This window comes from Taudactylus pleione, unplaced genomic scaffold (assembly GCF_031769625.1).
Source record: "Taudactylus pleione unplaced genomic scaffold, aTauple2 ptg000400l, whole genome shotgun sequence".
Classification (NCBI taxonomy): Eukaryota; Metazoa; Chordata; class Amphibia; order Anura; family Myobatrachidae; genus Taudactylus; species Taudactylus pleione.
This window is the reverse complement of record NW_028284802.1, coordinates 1292426-1312678: the sequence shown is the minus strand read 5'-3', so window position 1 is coordinate 1312678 and position 20253 is coordinate 1292426. Positions and strand designations below refer to the sequence as shown.

General features: G+C 47.1%; 1 pseudogene; it reads left to right on the top strand.

Moving 5' to 3' along the window:
- Positions 1-295: 295 nt before the first annotated feature.
- LOC148506498 (zinc finger and BTB domain-containing protein 22-like) lies at positions 296-1490 on the top strand (annotated as a pseudogene).
- The last annotated feature ends 18763 nt before the right edge of the window (positions 1491-20253 follow it).

Below are 20253 nucleotides of genomic sequence, written 5' to 3'. Positions count from 1 at the left end.
AGGGCCACTAATTGCAAAAAGGGATGTAGGGTGGAGGATATTATGGCATTGGCTGGGAGGGGAATGTACACGAGGGAGGAGGACCCTGCTCATGAGCGCTTACGGGGGGGGGTCATTGTGTAGAGACAAAACAATGGTGTTGAGTTTTCTCCTTCTGCACACTACTGGGCTGAGTCAGAGTTGGGAGCAAAGCAAAATGGAGTCACTTTGAATTTAATATCTTTATTTGTGTGTACGTGTCACTAACTTTACATCTCTCTTTGTCCTTCAGGTGCTTCCCCACATTTTCTACGTTATGGACACCACTGGCCCTCTCATCCATGTGGACTTTCCAGATGTGGCCAGTTCTCTCCTGGAGAGTCTCAACCAGCAGCGCTTGGAAGGGAAGCTCTGTGACCTGTCCATCCACGCTCAAGGCCGGGTCTTCCGTGCCCATTGTGCAGTGCTGGCTGCCTCCTCCCCATACTTCCATGACCAGGTGCTGCTCAACGGAATGAGCTGCTTACCTTGCCCAGTGCTGTAGATCCAGGGGCATTTGAGGCCGTGCTGTGTGCCGCCTACACAGGTCGTCTGACTATGCTGGCTGACGAGATTTTCAATTACCTGACAGTGGGCAGTGTGCTCCAGATGTGGCATGTCGTTGATAAGTGCTCTGAGCTTCTGAAGGAGTCTCGAGGTAGCAGCAGCAGCTCCGTTAGCGGAGAAGGAGCAGGGAGCAGCAGTGGCCCCACCCCACAGAGACCTCACTCTGGCAGAGCCAGCGAGAACCAGTCCCCAAGCAGTAGCAACTACTTCAGTCCACGTAAGGCCCCACCAGAATCTTGTGGGGACAGGAGGAGGAGGAGGAGTGATGTTGCTAGCGAGGCTGCAGAAGAGGTCAGTGGTGAAGATCACAGCGGAGGTGAGGTCTCTGTTGCCAGCTTCTCCAGCTACAGATGGCCTAGCATTGTGTCACAGAGACACCGGGTGTACGTTAAAACGGAACAACCTCGCCAGGGTCTGCTGTTAACCTGTGAAGGTGAGGAGGAAGAGGATGACGAAGAGCTTAAGGAAGATGAAGAGAAAGATCAGTTGAGTATTAGTGATGTTTGCACTCTCAATGCCCCAGAGGAACAGGTGAATTTCTGTGAGTCTTCAGATGGCATGCCCTATGAGGAAGGATCAGGCAATGGCTCAGGTTACCCACAGGGTCCTCCTCTCCTGCCTCTGGACATGCAAGGAAAATCAGCTGCTGGTTTTGCCCTTGGGTCACGGAGCAGTTGGTCAAGGCGGGTCAGGGGCGAGCCAGGGAGAAGGTGGCAATTTTCCTGTGCCACTGCGGGAAAGCGTTCTCCAACAAGAGCATGTGCGATCGTCACGTCAATATGCACCTCAACTTACGCCCCTTCGAATGTCCTGTATGCGGAAAAAAGTTCAAGATGAAGCATCACCTTACGGAGTACATGAAGACGCACACTGGAGTGAAACCAACTGAAATGCTAGCCAGATGAGGCTAGCATAAAAAAGCTCAGAGGGCCAGACCAAATGATTCCGCGGACCTGAGGTTCCCCATCCCTGGTTTAATGAATCATTACAAAATATTTGAGCTGGAGTTGTACAAGTGATACCATATCACACAATCTCTGTGCATTACTACAGGTATACATAATACCTTTACTTCTTCAGGTTCCATAGGGATCCACAGGGATACCTTGGGGTGTAGGTGGGGGTTAGGACCAGACACCAGATAGTTAAAGCTATTGACTCCCAGGATGTACTGGTCCTTCCCCCCTATACCCCACCCCTAAGCCAGTGGCCCTTCAGTTTGTTCTGGTGTCCTTTTTAGACAGTGGGCTGCGTTAGGCAGCCCATAAGCATTTTTATTTATTTGATTTAATAATTTATTCTTCTACACACTGAGTGTTCAGCATCAGACTGTCTATGACACGTCTGTGCTGACACTTCTTCACCCCACCGGGCGTCACGACTCCAGTTCCGTCTGGTACTCTCGACAGGCTCCCCGGGGACCTTGCTAACTGTTCCCACGGGATGACCATTGACTGTACTGCTTGCCGGCAATCTTTCCTCTGGTCTCAGGAGACAGACCGGAGGATGCTGAGTGTGTAAACCGGGGAAGTCTGCGTGCTCCACTAAGACCACCAGGCCAGGGTATACAGGGTGCGGAAAACTAGCGTCCCTGGGGTCAATAATCAGCCAGGGTAAAGGTTTCAGCCGCAGAAAAGATTGACCCATTGTTATACCTTACCAGCTGATCGTTGTACGAAGTGGGAGACTCCCCCGGCTGTGGACTCTCATATCACGTGGTTGATCAAAAGTTCTACGTTGCCTATTCCATCTGCTTCCTCGTTGAAGGATCCCACAGCTAAAGGTAGAAGCTGGTCTGAAATGTCTATATTCCCTTTCAGGAGCCTCTGCTTGCCCATCCATGGCTATTGCTTGAGTGGCCAAGGCAATTTAAGGCTGGACAGATGCCCTCGAGGAGCTTCTCCCCAAGGACACCTCTCAGGACATGCTCTCCCTTGTGGCTCACATTAGGGACGCAGCCTCCTAGATAGGGGATGCTGTTAACCTCCAGGATATCGTCCATGTCAGTGTCTGTCTGTCGCTCTCTGTGGGTACGGTCCTGGAAGGCGGATGCAGACTCTAAAAAGACCTTGAAATCACTCCCTTACAAAGAAGACATTCTTCTTTGGTGGCCTCTAGACTGCTTTTCTGCCTTCTGCTCCAGCTGCTAAATGGACAACATCCTATAGAGGGTTTCGTCCCCAAGGTAAACCTAGGGACCAGTCCTTTCCTCGACAGCAGGCTTCCTCTAAGTCAGCCAAACCTTGGCCCAAGCAGGCCTGGGCCACCCGCTGTCCTGCTGCAAAATTAGAGGATAAACCATCCACCTGACAGGGCGGGCCTCCCTCTGGGGTCTTCTCTTTGCGCAGCGCTGGACTGAAATCACCTCAGACGCTTGGATACAGGAAGTGGTCTCTTATGGGTCCGCCCTCTCTTTCCTAAGAAGACCACCCCACCATTTTTTTCACATGGGCCCTCCCTCGGACCTAATCAAAACCTTGCTTATACAACAGGCTATTCAGTTATTACTGCAGGCGGGTGTGATAGTCTCGGTCCCTCTATCTCCGAGAGGGACAGGTTATTATTCCACCTTGTTTCTGGTTCAGAAGCCGAATGGGGCTCACCATGCTATTCTCAATCTCAAATCCCTGAACAAGTTTATCAGGGTTCCCAGGTGTTGGATGGATGTGTATATTAATATAACCATTTGTAGAATATTAATCAGTCAAAATAGATAATATGAATTACTTATTTTATATACAGCTGTGGTCACATGGTGGTGTGACTTGCTTGTCCCAGAGCCCAGAACTGGCTCTACCAGTTCACTTTAGCATTTGAATACATATAGCCAGTCACACCGCAAGGTAATTAGTTTCAACTGACCAAGGGTTTCAGTTGACCAAATGGCTATTTCTCCTTGGAGCCACACCTCACAGGTGATGGGAAAGTAACAGACACTGGGAACAGAGTCATACACACTTGGAAAAAGACACAGACTCTCTCAGAGGGACACGGAGAACAGAAGTTTTTCTCTCACAAGGCTAGAAAGATGGGACTCGGGGCCTGATTCAGACCCGCTCGCAAGCGTGTCGATTGTTAGGGAGTGCGCACGCGCGAGCCCCGGAGCGAGTGCAAAATGCACTTGCTCCAGCGCTCGCATCCAAAAGGGGCGGCTATCGATGTTGATCGACAGCTCGCCCTGTTTGGAAGGCGGGGCGGGGGTGGTGGCTGGGCAAACGGGGCCTGATTCAGACCCGCTCGTAAGCGTGTTGATTGTTAGGGAGTGCGCACGCGCGAGCCCCGGAGCGAGTGCAAAATGCACTTGCTCCAATGCTCGCATCCAAAAGGGGCGGCTATCGATGTTGATCGACAGCTCGCCCTGTTTGGAAGGCGGGGCGGGGGTGGTGGCTGGGCAAACGGAGGCGTTCCTGCAGGAACGCCTGCCGTTTGTGGGCGGCCCGTAGGTGGACTTCCTGCTCTATTGGAGCAGGAAGTCCACTGGGGCTTGCGGCAACGAGACCCTACCGCAAGGGTCTCGTCGCAATCCCGATGGTCGCGATGGTCTTGACCATCGCGACCATCACCTGGCCGCTCGCATAGGCTGTGGGTGGTAACCCACAGCTATGCGAGCGGCCAAGAGGCCGCAACTAAAAAAACAAGCGGCCGCCATGATTCAGAGCGAGCGCTCGCTTTTTGCGAGCGCCTCTGAATCAGGCCCTCAATACACCTGGAAAAGATGCTAAGTATCTGACTAGATAGAAATATTTAATGGATAAAATTAATTTGGTAAAATATGTGTAATTTGGCTTAAATGGCATGGTTAAGGATTGATTTAATAATGTAGCAAGTATGTAGTGATTTGTACCGTAGTTAGCTATATGTGTAAGTCTGTAATGTAGCATACACTACGCTGTAGTGTACAATAGTCTGTGTATACTTGTTATATTGGTAAAGAAAGTAGTGTTTAGTGGGCAGCATGCAGGAAATAGATTTGTAATGGAGTTTTTGTACTATTCTGTAGTGGTCAATTATATTGTAATAAGCTCATACGTACTATACACTGTTTGAAATATGGCGGTCATGGCAGCTCATCTCCGCTGTCAGAGAATCAGACTGCTACCATACCTGGATGACCTCTTGCTATTAGCACACTCCCCAGAGGTTCTTCAACAACACCTTCAGGTTACCATTGCCTTTCTGCTAGATCACGGCTGGTTGATCAATTGGAAAATATCCTCCCTGGTCCCTTCCCAAAGAATGGTCCATCTGGGGGCTCTTCTAGATACTCCGGTTCAAAGAATCTTCTTGACAATGGACAAGATCTCCATACTGCAACAACGTGTACGCAGACTACTTCACACTCAACGTGTGTCCATTCACTCAGTGATGCAGGTACTGGGATCCATGGTCTCCACCTTCAAAATGGTGGAATATGCCCAATTCCACTCAAGACCCCTACAGCTTTTAATCCTCTCCAGGTGGAACGGATTGCCTCATCGTCTAAAGTCTCAGATGATGATTCTCTCTCCAAAGGTTCGTTTGTCCCTCTCATGGTGGTTACAGACTTCTCACCTAACCAGAGGTCGCCCCTTCTGGGTCCCGGACTTGGTGATACTAATGACGGATGCCAATTTCCAGGGTTGGGGTGCAATGACCGGACCACACTCTTTCCAGGGCCATTGGACAATGGTCGAGACAACCGTATCGATCAACGTGTTGGAACTTCAAGCAGTATACAAAGCCCTCACTATGGCACAGCATGCTTTTCAATGACGGCCTGTTTGCCTCTCAGGATGCTTCCTTTGGGCACCGAATTCTCCTGTCAACGCAGGAGCGTCCCGCCCTTGAATACTGCTTTGGGACATCCCCAAGGTATCCCTGTGGATCCCTATGGACCCTGAAAATAAGAGTTATGGTAAAACTTACCTTTTATTAACTCTTTCTTCGAAGTCCATAGGGTCCACAGGGCACTCGCCCTGACGCCCCTGGCTTCCCTGGGTTGGTTTTCCTGGTCACCAGTCTCCGTTTCCCTTGTGTGAAAGTGTGTTTCTTCTGTGTACCAGTCTTCCTTCTCTCCTGTCCTCCTGCCATTGGCTTGCTAACTAACTGAAGGGCCTCTGGTTTAGGGGTGGGATATAGGGGGCAGGACCAGTGCATCCTGGGAGTCAACAGCTTTAACTGTCTGGTGTCTGATCCTAACCTCCACCTAAACCCCAAGGTATCCCTGTGGACCCTATGAGAGTTAACAAAGATAAGTTTTACCATAACTCTAATTTTATCATTCGTTTCCCATCAGCCAATCAGGTTCTGGCAATGATGGAGTTTGCTAATCCTAAATAAATATCTTCCTAAATTATCTTTATTAATGATGCCTTCCAAAGTAATACAGAAAACCCACAGCCCATGGCTAAGGGTAATTAGCCATTACAGTAGTCTGCACACATTGATCAGTCAATATATCTGCCAGTGTGTACCCAGCATTAGACTATTATTATTATTATTATTATTACCAGTTATTTATATAGCGCACATATATTCCGCAGCGCTTTACAGAGAATATTTGGCCATTCACATCAGTCCCTGCCCCAGTGGAGCTTACAATCTATGTTCCCTATCACATGCTCACACACACACACATACACACTAAGGGTAATTCTTTTAATTTTTATTTTAACTAGCTTTAATTAATTTTTAACTAGCAGACATAACACACACATCCACTCTATAACTTCCCTGGTGGGAGGAGCAGCAGCAGATGGGGGTCTGTGTCCTGGAAATGTAGGTGGGCTTTCCTGTTGAGAGGTAAACAACTGAAGAATGAGGATGTTCCAAACTTTAATCTACTCCCTATTCCTGGGCCCAGCACTGTCTTAGGTACACAGCTGTTAAATAAAAGGCTCCCTGTATATCTTGCAGTGCACTAACTACTCTGTGCAAGACCCCCTTGCTGGTGCAGACTGCAATTATTCTCTATTTTGTTTTTCTCTGAAAGTAGAAAGAAATTAAATAATAGGCCAACAGGTTATCAGAACACAATCTAGTGCTGGTCAGCCGACTGCGCTGATGATAGCAGTAGCACAACATTAGGGTTCACCACATGTGCCAACAGTGACCGGATTTCCGGAGGGAACACTGGTATGTCTGTATCAGGCACTCACAGGCAGGTTCTTCCCGAGCGGCCAGGAAAACCATTGGCACAAAACAGGAGTAATATAAAGTGAAATAAAACCAGAACGGTAACGTTATCATAGGCAACACAAAGGAAAAAAGCATCGTGCTCCAGTACCCACCGAGGACGAAGAGTTCAGGCTTTGTGTAGGAGTTTCTTAAAGTGCCCTAGCTCCTGCCTGCACCTGTACACCCCATGGTTTTAGTGTCCCCAAATGTGATGCTTATCTATTATATCATTTTCTCGAACACCGACAAAAAGTGCAAAAAACAAAACAAAAGACCACAATGACAATGAGAACGCGATGAGAATATTTATTTTATTCATGTTCTTTAACCTGCAAACATTGTGCTAAGTCGCCAGCATCATTCACGGTGATGTAACATGTATTAATGTGTATATCGTCTCCACCCTCTTCCAGCAGCTCACACACCTCTCTCTCCAGCTCCACCGATGCTGACAGCGATAATGACCTCACTGTGGACCTGGTAGTGACCTGCAGCCCCCCGGAGACGCCACCCCGGCCATCTGATCAGTGCACAAAGGTGAGGAATGGAGCAGCCGTCTCTCTGCACAGGAGATTAGTAGTAGAAATCGCTATAAAAGCAAATGACAATATATCTAATTTCGCTTATTTTCTCCCCTCCCCTCTTTTTTCCCCTTTCTTTCATTTGTATATCGCTACAATCATGATATCTCTCCCGTCCCTTCTCGCCTGCCCTTCCCCTCCTGTCCTCCCATGCCTTATCGCTCCTTACCCCACCCTTATTCCAATCCTCACCCCACCCCATTCCCTTACCCAACCCTTATTCTTTTTCCTTCTCACACTCCCTTTGCCCACCCTTATTCCTCTCCCCACCCTTTCCCCTCTTCCCAGTCCCACGCCTCTACGCAGTGTGACCCGGACGAAGTGATTGTTCTCTCTGACTGACTTCTATGTACAGTAACGTTGAGGCGAAGGTGTCTGGGACCATTGGGGGCAGTGTGTACTTGAGTGATGTGTCTGGATATTAGGAGAGTAGCCCCCTAGTGGTGGTACCAATGTGGAGAGAGAAAGCATTGTGAGTTAGGTGTGATAAGTGGGCGAAGTCACGGGACTGCCAACCCCATACGTAGTCCTTAGGACCTGGACCTCAGGGTATATCCGCGTGATGTCTCCAGCCGCTCCCTTGTGGATGTTAGTAGAAGGCCTTTGGGAAGAGTCAGCCTTGAGGATTACTTGGCTTGTGTCTGAGTGGATATCACCTTGGGATATCTTAATTATCTCCCTGGGCAGTTTTGGATATCCTCTCCCACACACACAAACCTTCTTTACTTTTTTTTTTTTTTTTTTTTTAAAAAGGAAAAAAAAAAAAAAAAAAAACCTTTGAGAATAAATCTTTGTTTTATTACGTCTGTCTCCTGTGTTTTGTGCTGTAGTGTTGTTACTAATGTGTTACTATGACAAGCGTCAGGTATCATGTTTGCTTTGGTGCTTTTCCCTCTTTAACCATCTAAAATTAAAATTACACATTAGAAAATAATTAATTTCATTTCACTTTCAACTGTTGCTGTTATAAGGGGAAATGTATTGCCGGCTGGTTATTTTCATAGAAGTTTAGTCTTGGATGGTTGTCATCCCTGCTCCAAGTATAACCCAAATTGGAAAGTCTGCATTTATATTTTACTAGCTGGGATACCCGGCGCTGTCCGGGTTGGAGACTGGACCCTGAAGTACACCTGCAGCCTTTATTGGTTTACATTGTCCTAACATGCATGTAAACAGTGACGTATCTACCGTGGGTGCAAGGGGTGCGGCTGCTATGGTGCCCGAGCTGCCTCTGTGGCCCGCCACTACCCCTGCACCCAGTCACAAACACAAGGTGGGCCAGTCCAGTCAGGGCTGCCGAGAGGGGCCCCGAGTATCAGCGGTGTTGATTTGGTGCCGGCCAGCAGACTTTGAGAGACAGTGCCACTGGTCGCGAGGCAATCAGCAGCAAATCAGCAGTGGCAGCTCCTGATTGGCTGCTGGTCCGTGAGCTCCAACTGGATTGCGACAGGTGCAAGATTCATATTGCGTCGGCACTGTCTGTCCATGTCTGCTGCTGCCTGCCGGTGCGCCAGCTGTAATTACCTGGCAGCCTGGCACCAAATCCACACCAGCTGGCTGCCAACGGCACACAGGGAGGCGAGAGGCTGCAGGAGGGACACGGGGAGGTGAGCTGCTGGGAAGGCATAATGTGTAAGGGGCACTACCTTTGTGTGGAATAATGTATTGAATGGGGTACTACTACTGTGTGGCATAATCTGTAAAGGGCATTACTGTGTGGTATAATGTGTAAGGGGCATAACTGTGGCATAATGTATAAGGGGAACAACTACTTTGTGGCATAATGTGTATAAGGGGTAATACTGTGTGGCATAACCTGAATGGGCTCTCTGTGGGGCAAATGTATGTATTTTTTACCTTTGGGGGGGAGGCATTTTAAGATCTTGCTATGTGGTCCCAAAGTTCTAGTTACGCCCTTGCATGCAAACACAGAGGGCTCACTTTAAAAAGGACTAATGCCCTGCATACACTATACAATTATCGGGCCGATCTGCTCTTTATCGGTTGATCACCCCAATAATTGTACTGTGTGTGCGGCCGACTGATGCTAAAATATCGATCGTTCGGGCATGCCGGATCGTCCAGCATGCCTGTGCGATGCGATATGCTGTAAGTTAAATGTCAGCCGCATCAGGCAGTATGAACAGCTGCATCCGACTGACGGACATTTCCCTTCACAGGGAAGGTACAGGGGTGCAGCTATCGGGGCCAAAATACTGTGAGAAATCTCAGTGTATACCTGTGATATCTGCAGGCTGGCAGATAAAATGTCTGTTGGTCTGACAGGCATTTTATCTGCCATTGTATGCCAAGGATAACTCTTAATTTAATACTGAACTTGCACGAGTCACAAAGTTTGACACTTGCTCAGACATTTTTGTCGCTTTCACACATGTTTTTGGCGGACTGCCAATCTTCAAGAGCCAGCCCCAGAACCTGTGTAACTGTTCCCATTTTAAGGGATTGTGTGACAGTGTGTAGCTCAGGCAAAGTTCATACCTAGGCAAAAACCTAATCCTGTTCACACTACACCACCATGCCAAATTTGGTGGAGCTAGGTCCAAAACTCTGGCTGTGCATAAAGGACAGACGGACAGACACACTTTCTCACTTATTATATAGATGTATTCATTTATATAGAGCACAAATATTCCACAGCGCTTTACAGAGAATGTTTCAGTCATTCACATCCGTCCCTGCCCCAGTGGAGCTTACAATCTATGGCCCTGATTCAGTGTGTGTATATATATTATATATGTGTGTGTGTGTGTGTGTGTGTGTGTGTGTATGTATGTATGTATGTATGTATGTATGTATATATATATATATATATATATATATATTTTAATATATACACAAAAAGTTGTTTGCACTCCTCTTACATCTTTAAAACTTGTGAGGTGCTCACTCCCAAAAGGCCAGCATAATATCCATTCAGCCAAAAAATGGGGCACTCCCATTCACAGAAATAGAAAAAAAAATATTTATTCATTTGTATGGAAAAAGAACCATTAAATTTCACCATAATATTAATACATAATACAAAAAAAAAAGAGAGAGAATTCTTCATCACCACCCAGTTGAAAGGTATAGCAGTAAGCTCCTGGCTCAATATAACATGCCTTCAGCCATCAGGGTGATCCATGTGCAAAACAGCATTTGAATGATGTACAATCAGATCACATGAAAATACTTATTTCGTCCGGGGTTCGTACTTCGGAGGAAATAAGTATTTTTATATTTATTTATTTTATATTTATTCTCTCTCTTTTTTTTTTGTGTTATGGATTAATATTGTGGTAAAATCTTATGGTTCTTTTTCCATACAAATTAATAAATATTAGGGGTGAGCCGGTTCGGATTTCTGAAATCCGAACCTCCCCGAGCCCCCCCGATCCGAGGCCGATCCGAGTCAGGCTCGACTTTTCCCGCCTGACTCGGATCTGAAATCGAGGCAAAACGTCATCATCCCGCCTTCTGGGTCTTGCGGGTTTTGGATCCTATATAAGGTACCCGCGTTGGCGCCATTTTCTCACTCGGCTGTGGACAGTGAAGAGGGAGGGTGGGAGTTAGGGCTGGCTGGGCTGTGTAGTGTTGTGCTGTGCTGCGCTGTGCTGCGCTGTGCTGCTGTTGTCCATAGGGGCTGTGTCCACTCCTCCAAAGTCCATAGGGGCTGGCTGGACTGCGTTGTGCAGTCAGTTGTCCATAGGGGCTGTGTCCACTCCAAAGTCCTGTGCAGTGTCCCAGTCCTAAAGGGGTGCTGTAGTGTTGTGCAGGGGGTGCTCTGTCCGTCAGGGGTGCTCCCCCCAAGTGCAAAAAAAATAAATATTTTTTCTGTGTTTGTGAATTGTGTGCGCTGTGGCTGCACGTGCATCAACAAAGGAGCAGCGCCAAGCGTGCGCCTGTGTCCCATAAGTAAAGGGCCGGCTGGCTTGTCCGTTAAAGGGTGCTGTAACCCCCAAAGTACACTCCAAACAAAATAAAAAAATATTTTCTGTGTTTGTGAATTGTGTGCACTGTGGCTGCACGTGCATCAACAGAGGCACAGCGCCAAGCATGCGCCTGTGTCCCATAAGTAAAGGGCCAGCTGGCTTGTCCGTTAAAGGGTGCTGTAACCCCCAAAGTACACTCCAAACAAAATAAAAAAATATTTTCTGTGTTTGTGAATTGTGTGCACTGTGGCTGCACGTGCATCAACAAAGGAGCAGCGCCAAGCGTGCGCCTGTGTCCCATAAGTAAAGGGCCGGCTGGCTTGTCCGTTAAAGGGTGCTGTAACCCCCAAAGTACACTCCAAACAAAATAAAAAAATATTTTCTGTGTTTGTGAATTCTGTGCACTGTGGCTGCACGTGCATCAACAAAGGAGCAGCGCCAAGCGTGCGCCTTTGTCCCATTAGTAAAGGGCCGGCTGGCTTGTCCGTTAAAGGGTGCTGTAACCCCCAAAGTACACTCCAAACAAAATAAAATATTTTCTGTGTTTGTGAATTGTGTGCACTGTGGCTGCACGTGCATCAACAAAGGAGCAGCACCAAGCGTGCGCCTGTGTCCCATAAGTAAAGGGCTGGCTGGCTTGTCCGTTAAAGGGTGCTGTAACCCCCAAAGTACACTCCAAACAAAACAAAAAAATATTTTCTGTGTTTGTGAATTGTGTGCACTGTGGCTGCACGTGCATCAACAAAGGAGCAGCGCCAAGCGTACGCCTGTGTACCATAAGTAAAGGGCCGGCTGGCTCATTTCTTAAAGGGTGGTGTAACCCACAAAGTGCACTAGTCTCCAACAAAAATAAAAAATTATTTTCTTTGTGTGCGCCTTAGCCGCACGTATATATCAATATAACATAAATGGAGGACCAAACTTTCTCCGATAAAAATAAAATAGGGAAAGATCAAGAACCACTTCCTCCTAGTGCTGTTGCTGCTGCTGGGAGTTGTTCATCATCCCAGAGAGGAAGTAGGAACACCACTACTTTTACTAAACAATTGACCCTCCAACAGTCCTTAGCGAGGAGGATGAAGTACGACATTAGTCATCCTGAAGCAAAACGTATAACTGAGGCCTTGACTGCTATGTTGGTGTTAGACGTGCGTCCGGTATCCGCCATTAGTGCAGTGGGATTTAGACAATTGATGGAGGTAGTGTGTCCCCCGTTCCAAATCCCGTCTAGATTCCACTTCACTAGGCAGGCGATACCGAGACTGTACAGAAACGTCAGAAAAAGTGTCCTCAGTGTCCTGAAAAATGCGGTTGTACCTAATGTCCACTTAACCACGGACATGTGGACAAGTGGAACAGGGCAGACTAAGGACTATATGACTGTGACAGCCCACTGGGTAAATGTATCACCTTACGCAGCAACAACAGCAGCATCACCAGTAGCAGCATCTCAGAAACGCCAGCTCGTTCCAAGGCAGGCTACGCTGTGTATCACCGGTTTCAGTAAGAGGCACACCGTCGACAACCTCTTAGAGAAACTGAGGGAATTCATCGCCCAGTGGCTTACCGCACTTAGACTCTCCTAGGGATTTGTGATATCTGACAACGCCACCAATATTGTGCGGGCATTACATCTGGGCACATTCCAGCATGTCCCATGTTTTGCTCACACAATAAACTTGGTGGTGCAGAATTTTCTGTAAAGCGACAGGGGCGTGCAGGAGACGCTTTGGGTGGCCCGAAAAATTTCTGGCCACTTTTGCCATTCAGCGACTGCGTGCGCCTGTGTCATAAGTAAAGGGCCGGCTGGCTTGTTCGTTAAAGGGTGCTGTAACCCCCAAAGTGCACTCCAAACAAAATAAAAAATTCGTCTTTTTTTTCTGTCTTTGTGAAATGTGTGGGCTGTAGCCGCACCTGCATCCTCAAAGCAGCAGCGACAAGCGTGCGTCTGTCTGTTAAAGGGTGGTGTAACCCTCAAAGTGCACTCCACAAACAATAAAAAAATTCTTCTTTTTTTTTCTGTCTTTGTAAATTGTGTGGGCTGTGCATCAACAAAGGAGCAGCGCCAACCATGCGCCTGTGTCCCATAAGTCTGTTAAAGGGTGGTGTAACCCCCAAAGTGCTCCAAAAAATAAAAAACAATTTTTTTTCTGTGTTTGTGACTTGTGTGCGATGTAGCCGCACGTGCATCAACACAGTAGCAGCGCCAAGCGTGCGCCTGTGTCATAAGTCAAGGGCCGGTTTGGACATCTGGTCCGGACTGAAGGACGTGCCAACAATTTCTACTGTCACTGCATATGATACTGTCCTCAAAGCAGCAGCGACAAGCGTGCATCTGTCTGTTAAAGGGTGGTGTAACCCCCAAAGTGCGCTCCAACAAAATAAAATAATCTTTTTTTCTGGGTTTGTGTGTGAAATGTATGCGCAGTAGCCGCACCTGCATCCTCAAAGCAGCAGCGCCAAGCGTGTGTCTGTCTGTTAAAGGGTGGTGTAACCCCCAAAGTGCGCTCCACAAAAAATAAAAAATTCTTCTTTTTTTTCTGTCTTCGTGAATTGTGTGCACTGTACATGCATCAAAAAAGGAGTAGCGCCAAGCGTGCGCCTGTGTCCCATAAGTCTGTTTAACAATTTTTTTTTCTGTGTTTGTGTGCGAAATGTATGCGCAGTACATGCATCAACACAGCAGCAGCGCCAAGCGTGCGCTTGTGTCATAAGTCAAGGGCCGGTTTGAACATCTGGCCCGGACTGAAGGACGTGCCAACAATTTCTGACATGTCTACTATCACTGCATATGATACTGTCACCACTGACAGAATGGTGGAGGATTACATTGGTGACAGCATCCAAGTAGGGATGTCAGACAGTCCATACCTGTACTGGCAGGAAAAAGAGGCAATTTGGAGGCCCCTGTATAAACTGGCTCTATTTTACCTGAGTTGCCCCCCCTCCAGTGTGTACTCCGAAAGAGTGTTTAGTGCAGCCGGGAACCTTGTCAGCGAAAGGCGTAGGAGGTTGCTTCCACAAAATGTGGAGAAGATGATGTTCATAAATGAATTATCAACTCTTCCAGGGAGACCAGCCTCCAGAACGTACAGAGGGACCTGTGGTGGTGGATTCCAGTGGGGACGAATTAATACTCTGTGATGATGAGGATGTACACAACACTGAAGAGGGTGAAGAATCTGTGGATGAGGAGGATGAGGACGACATCTTGCCTCCGTAGAGCCAGTTTGTGCAGGGACAGATTAATTGCCAGCTTGTTTTGTGGGGGCCCAAATGAACCAATCATTTCAGCCACAGTCGTGTGGCAGACCCTGGCGCTGAAATGATTGGTTTGTTAAAGTGTGCATGTCCTGTTTATACAACATAAGGGTGGGTGGGAGGGCCCAGGGCCCAAGGACAATTCCATCTTGCACCTCTTTTTTTTCTTTGCATTATGTACTGTTTGGGGCCTAGTTTTTCAAACTGCCATCCTGGCTGCCACTGCAGTGTCACTCCTAGATGGGCCACGTGTTTGTGCCGGCCACTCGTATCGCTTAGCATAGTCATCCAGCTACCTCGGTGCAGCCTTTTGGACATAAAAACACTATTTTGAGGTGTGAGGTGTTCAGAATAGACTGGAAAGTGGAAATTAAGGTTATTGAGGTTAATAATTGCATAGGAGCAGAAAAACCCACAAATTCTGTGATTTTAGCTGTTTTTATGCTTTTTTTTAAAAAAAAAATACAGATCCAAAACACAAAACCCAGAATCCAAAACACGGAAGGGTGGTTTTGGCAAAACCAATCCAGATCCAAAACATGAAGAAAGATCCAGATAGAAAAACAAAAACACAAAACACGAAAAGTGGACGGTGCACACCCCTAATAAATATATATATTTTTTTTACTATTTTTGTGAATGGGAGTGCCCTCCTTATTGTGGAACTATATATTTGTTTTTGTATTTATTTTATATTGTTATCATACATTATGGCTGCAGTCACGCCGAACAACCCCTCTCGGCCTGCCAGGTTCCGGTCGACAATGTAACTAGGACGCACCAGGAGTCTGAGATAATTAATTTATATATATCTATATACAAAATGCTACGATGCAGCGGACGCTGTTTTTTCCACGCCAAGTTCCAATGTGTTTCGTACAGAAACTCGGTTGCACACAGATATATACAAACCGTCCGCCCGTACACTTGCTACAGAGGCCACAGGCGACTGACATCACACCTGGGCGGGCACATGTAAATGCCTATCCAGTTATAATGTCGGGCCGATGATTGGTTAAGTTTTCATGCATTTACCAATTGTCAGATGGGACAGCGGATGAATCAGTCATTTTGGTGTGTCCATTTGCAAACATTTTTGATACAAAATGGGTTGTTCTGAAGAGCTCAGTAACTTCAAACGTGGTACCGTGATAGGATGCCACCTTTGCAATAAGACTGTTTGTAAAATTTCATCCCTGCTGGATATTCCACATTCAACTGTAAGTGATATTAGACTGTAAGAGATATTATTAGTAAGTGGAATCATTTAGGAACAACAGCCACGAAGCAGAAGACCACGTAAAATCACAGAGCGGGATCAACGACTGCTAAGGCGCATGATGCGTAAAAGTCGTTAAAGCTTTGCTGATTCCATAGCTGAAGAGTTGCAAATGTCATGCTTGCCACTGAGGGGTTGAAAGAAGAGGTACCAGGTTGGGGAAGAAATCTGAGGCGAAGGGTATGTATGATTTCCTCATCCACAGGTTTGGATGTTAACGTGACCCTATCAATGGTGCGGAGTCTAACCTACTGGGAGGTGTTCACCAGTGACCCCTACCAATCGGAATATGGGTTTTAGCTGCACCCAGCAGGCAGGTCGCGGTCCTTTGATCTGGTATCCAAACCCCGTGGGAATAGACAAACTCACAGATGGTGGCCTGAAGAATATGCCTCCCAGGAGGCACAGCTGCACTAGGAATTGGTACTTGAGGTACCCACAGGTAGAGGTGTGCATTATTGTGCTGAAGAAGAACTCCTTGGTATTGAACACGGGCAGAGGTGGTACGACGCACTGTAGTTCCGGAAGGAGATGCTAAGCTGTACACAGGCTGAGGTGGTAAGATGCCCGGTTGCTCCGGAAGGAGACGCTAAGTTGTACACAGGCGGAGATGTTATGACGCATTGTTGTGCTAAAGGTAGCACTGGATTTGTACACAGGCTGCGGTGTTATGACGCACTGTTGCGCTATGGTAGCACAGAAGATAGCACGGAGATGGCTCGCTGGCAGAGATGGTAATATTGAGTGGCACACAGGCTGAGATGGAAATGATGCACTGTTGCTCTGAAGATAGCACAGGGTAGTACTCTGGCAGAGATGGTCAAACACACTAGAGAAGAAATGGAGGTAATCTCGGGAACCTGGAAAGAGGACTCAACTAGCATACAGTAGGAATGACAAACGTTGTTCAGGCAACTTCCCGGAGTTCTGGAGCCGGTTATATACCCTGGTGTAGCAGTTGATAGGAGCACAGCGTCAGCTGACTGAGACCATGCTACCATTGGTTGGAGATACTGTCACATGAGAAGGGCTGTCATGGCGGCACCCATGACGGGAACCCCGATCCCCAAGACACAAGGTCGGCCATGGAAGTCCGCAAGCGCCTAAGGCAGAATACTCAGCGCATCACCCGCCGCCGCACCAGACGTCTGACCGCACAAGAAGTTAGGGGAAGGCGGCGCAGAGGTAAGAGATGGCCGATCCTAGGCTGAACCCTGACAGTACCCCCCTTTTCAGGGTGGACTCCGAATACCCACCAGGTTTATCAGGAAGCCTCCTATGGAAGGTTCGAACAAGTTGAGGGGCATGGACGTCAGAAGCCTTAATCCATGCTCTTTCTTCAGGGCCGTACCCCTTCCATTCAATGAGATAATGAAGACCATTGAACCGATGTCAGGAATCCAGGATCCTTTCAACTTCAAACTGGGTACCCTGTTGAGTCTGTACTTGAGGTAACTTGGGAGAAGAAACTTGAAAATGGTTAAGAACCAAAGGACGTAAAAGAGACACATGGAAGGTATTGGATATCTTCATTTGTGGAGGAAGTTCCAATTTGTACACCACTGGATTAACTATTTTGAGGATGCGGTAAGTACCTTGCAGTGTGGTGCAAATTTCATGCTTGGCATCCTCAACCTAATATTCCTAGAGGACAACCAAACTTTATCTCCAACTCTCAGCAGTGGAACCACAAGGCATTTTCTGTCCGCAAATTTTTTATAATTTCTTGAAGACTGTTTTAAAGAGCAGTGAATTTTCTTCCACAGAGCTGAAAAAGACTCTACCAGACTGGATACCGCTGGAACCTCTACTGAAGGTAAATCCTGAAAATCCGGGATTCGAGGATGCCTAATGAAGACAGTGAAGAATGGAGTAGATTTGCAAGAGGAATGGTACTTGAAATTATGTGAAAATTCCGCCCCATGTAAGAGGTCCACCCAGTCATCCTGAGAATAGGTTAACTCTTTCAGTTTGACCATTTGTTTGCAGGTGATAAGCAGAGGAGGATTTTAGTTTGATTCCAAAAGTGTTGCATAGGGCTTTCCAAAAATTTGGCCACAAACTGGATGCCCCGATCAGATACTATCTCTCTTCGAAGACCGTGTAGCCTGAAGATATCTTGAATAAAAATTTTGTCCAGCTGAGGGGCAGATGGAAGTCCTACCAGCGGAATAAAGTGAGCCATTTAGAGAAGTGTTCCAAGACAACCCACACAGTATTATGTCCCTTGGACCGTGGTAATTCTGAGATAAATTCCATAGAAAGATGGATCCATGGAGCAACAGATACTGGTAAGGGGCGTAATGGACCAACCGCTTTTTTGCGAGACACTTTGTGTTGGGCACATTTCACACAAGCCAAAACAAACTCTTGGATGTCTTCCTTCATAGTGGGCCACCAGTATGTTCGTTGAAGAAACTTGTATGTTTTGAAGATACCAGAGTGTCCAGCAAAGAGTGAGGCATGAGTCCAAGTTAGTAAGCTCTTACACAGTTGCGGAGCGCCGAAAATCTTGCCAGGTGGAGGAGTCAGCAGCTGAGTGGGTGCAAAAACGAGAGGGTCCAGGATTGGAAAAGTTTGGGATTGATCCTCCTCCTCCTGAGTGGTCATGAAGGACCGAGACAAGGCATCAGCTTTTTTGTTTAGAACACCATGGTGAAACTGGAGTTTAAATTTGAATCTGGTGAAAAAGTGAGACCAACGAGCCTGTCTGGCGTTTAAACGATGAGCAGTTTGTATGTATACCAGATTTTTATGGTCTGTGATGATGGTGATAGGGAATCTAGCTCCTTCCAGAAGATATCGCCATTCTTCAAGTGCCAAGCGCATTGCCAGTAACTCCTGGTTACCAAAAGTATAATTCCTCTCCGCCGGGAAAATTTTCATGAAAAGAACCCACATGAATGGTATTTTCCGTCTTCAGCCATTTGAGACAACACTGCTCCCACTCCCACTGATGACGCATCCACCTCCAGAGTGAAAGGTTTGTCAAGCTGAGGTTGGTGAAAAATCGGGAGATTACAAAAGGCTGTTTTCAGGTTTTGGAATGCTTGGACTGCTGCCGGAGTCCAATGGCCAGGATTAGCTCCTTTCCTTGTGAGTGCTGTAATAGGCGTAACCAGTGAAGAGAAATTAGGGATGAACCTCTTGTAATAATTAGAAAATCCCAAAAACCGTTGGGTAGCCTTCATGGAGTTAGGTTGAGGCAAATTCTGGATAGTACTCAGCTTGTCTGGATCCATCTCCAGGGACTTCCCAGAGATAATATGTCCCAGAAATGATACAGCGGATTGTTCAAAAAGGCACTTGGAAAGGGAGTTTGTAATAATAGTCATCAGGTCGACGCTGTCAGAATATCAACATGTGAAATGTTGACCTTGTTAGAATGTCGACATTAGGGTTAGGCTGCGGGACAGGAGGGTTAGGGACTAAGGGGAGAGGTTAGGATTAGGCTATGTGGAGAGGATATAGATGCAAGGCACAAGCATCCAATGCCTATGCTACAGTATGTCACCTGCAGAGAGAAATTTCATACAGAATGATTGTCGGTCCCTTTGTGGGCAGGTACAGAAGGGAGGCTTGCAAAACGTGGACATGTCGCAACTGTTTTAAAGGCGTGTCGGATCCACTGACTGCATCTTTGTATGCAGTTTCACTGGTGCCGTCATCTTAGTTCTGGTGGCCATAATTGTCTTATCTACGACCATCTTTGTATGCAGATGCTGCTTTTAGATTTGCAAAGCCACCGGTGGCGGTCTCAATATCCCGGCGGCTGCCACACTTACATATTAACTCACAGTATCTGCCTAAAAAGATTCCAATCATGACAGGATTTGTGTGAAACTCCAAAGCAGGCCCAATAACCTGTCATACAGATACACTATATGGACAATAGTATTCAGACACCCGACCATTACACCAACAGGGACTGTACTGACAGTGTATTCAAATACATATACTGTAATATAGAGTTGGTCCCCATTTTGCAGCTATAACAGCTTCCACTCTTCTTGGACGGCTTTCCACAAGATTTTGGAGGGTTTCTGTGGAAATTTGTGCCCATTCATTCTTCCAGCTCCCATCCTAACTTGCTGCTACTTGCTCCTTCCTCCGTCTACCCCATCTGTGTCACACCTGTTTGTCTGCCCCTCCCTTTTAGAATGTAAGCTCTTACGAGCAGGGCCCTCTAGCCTCTTGTGCTTCTCCTTACTTTACTTTCACCTACTTCTTACCCCCCACCAGGGTACCTAACACTTGGTTGCTTACGCTCTGTTGCATATCTAGGTGTTATGGTCACTAATGTAGCAATGTATATTATCCATGTCCTTGTCCTATATTGTACTGTAAGTCAGTTGTCAAGGAGGATGTCAGCTGCCCCTCCACCTCAGCCCCGACTCACCCTGCACTGGAAGCAAGCATTGCAGCCCCCTTCCCTCTTACCGGGTACCCACCAAACAGT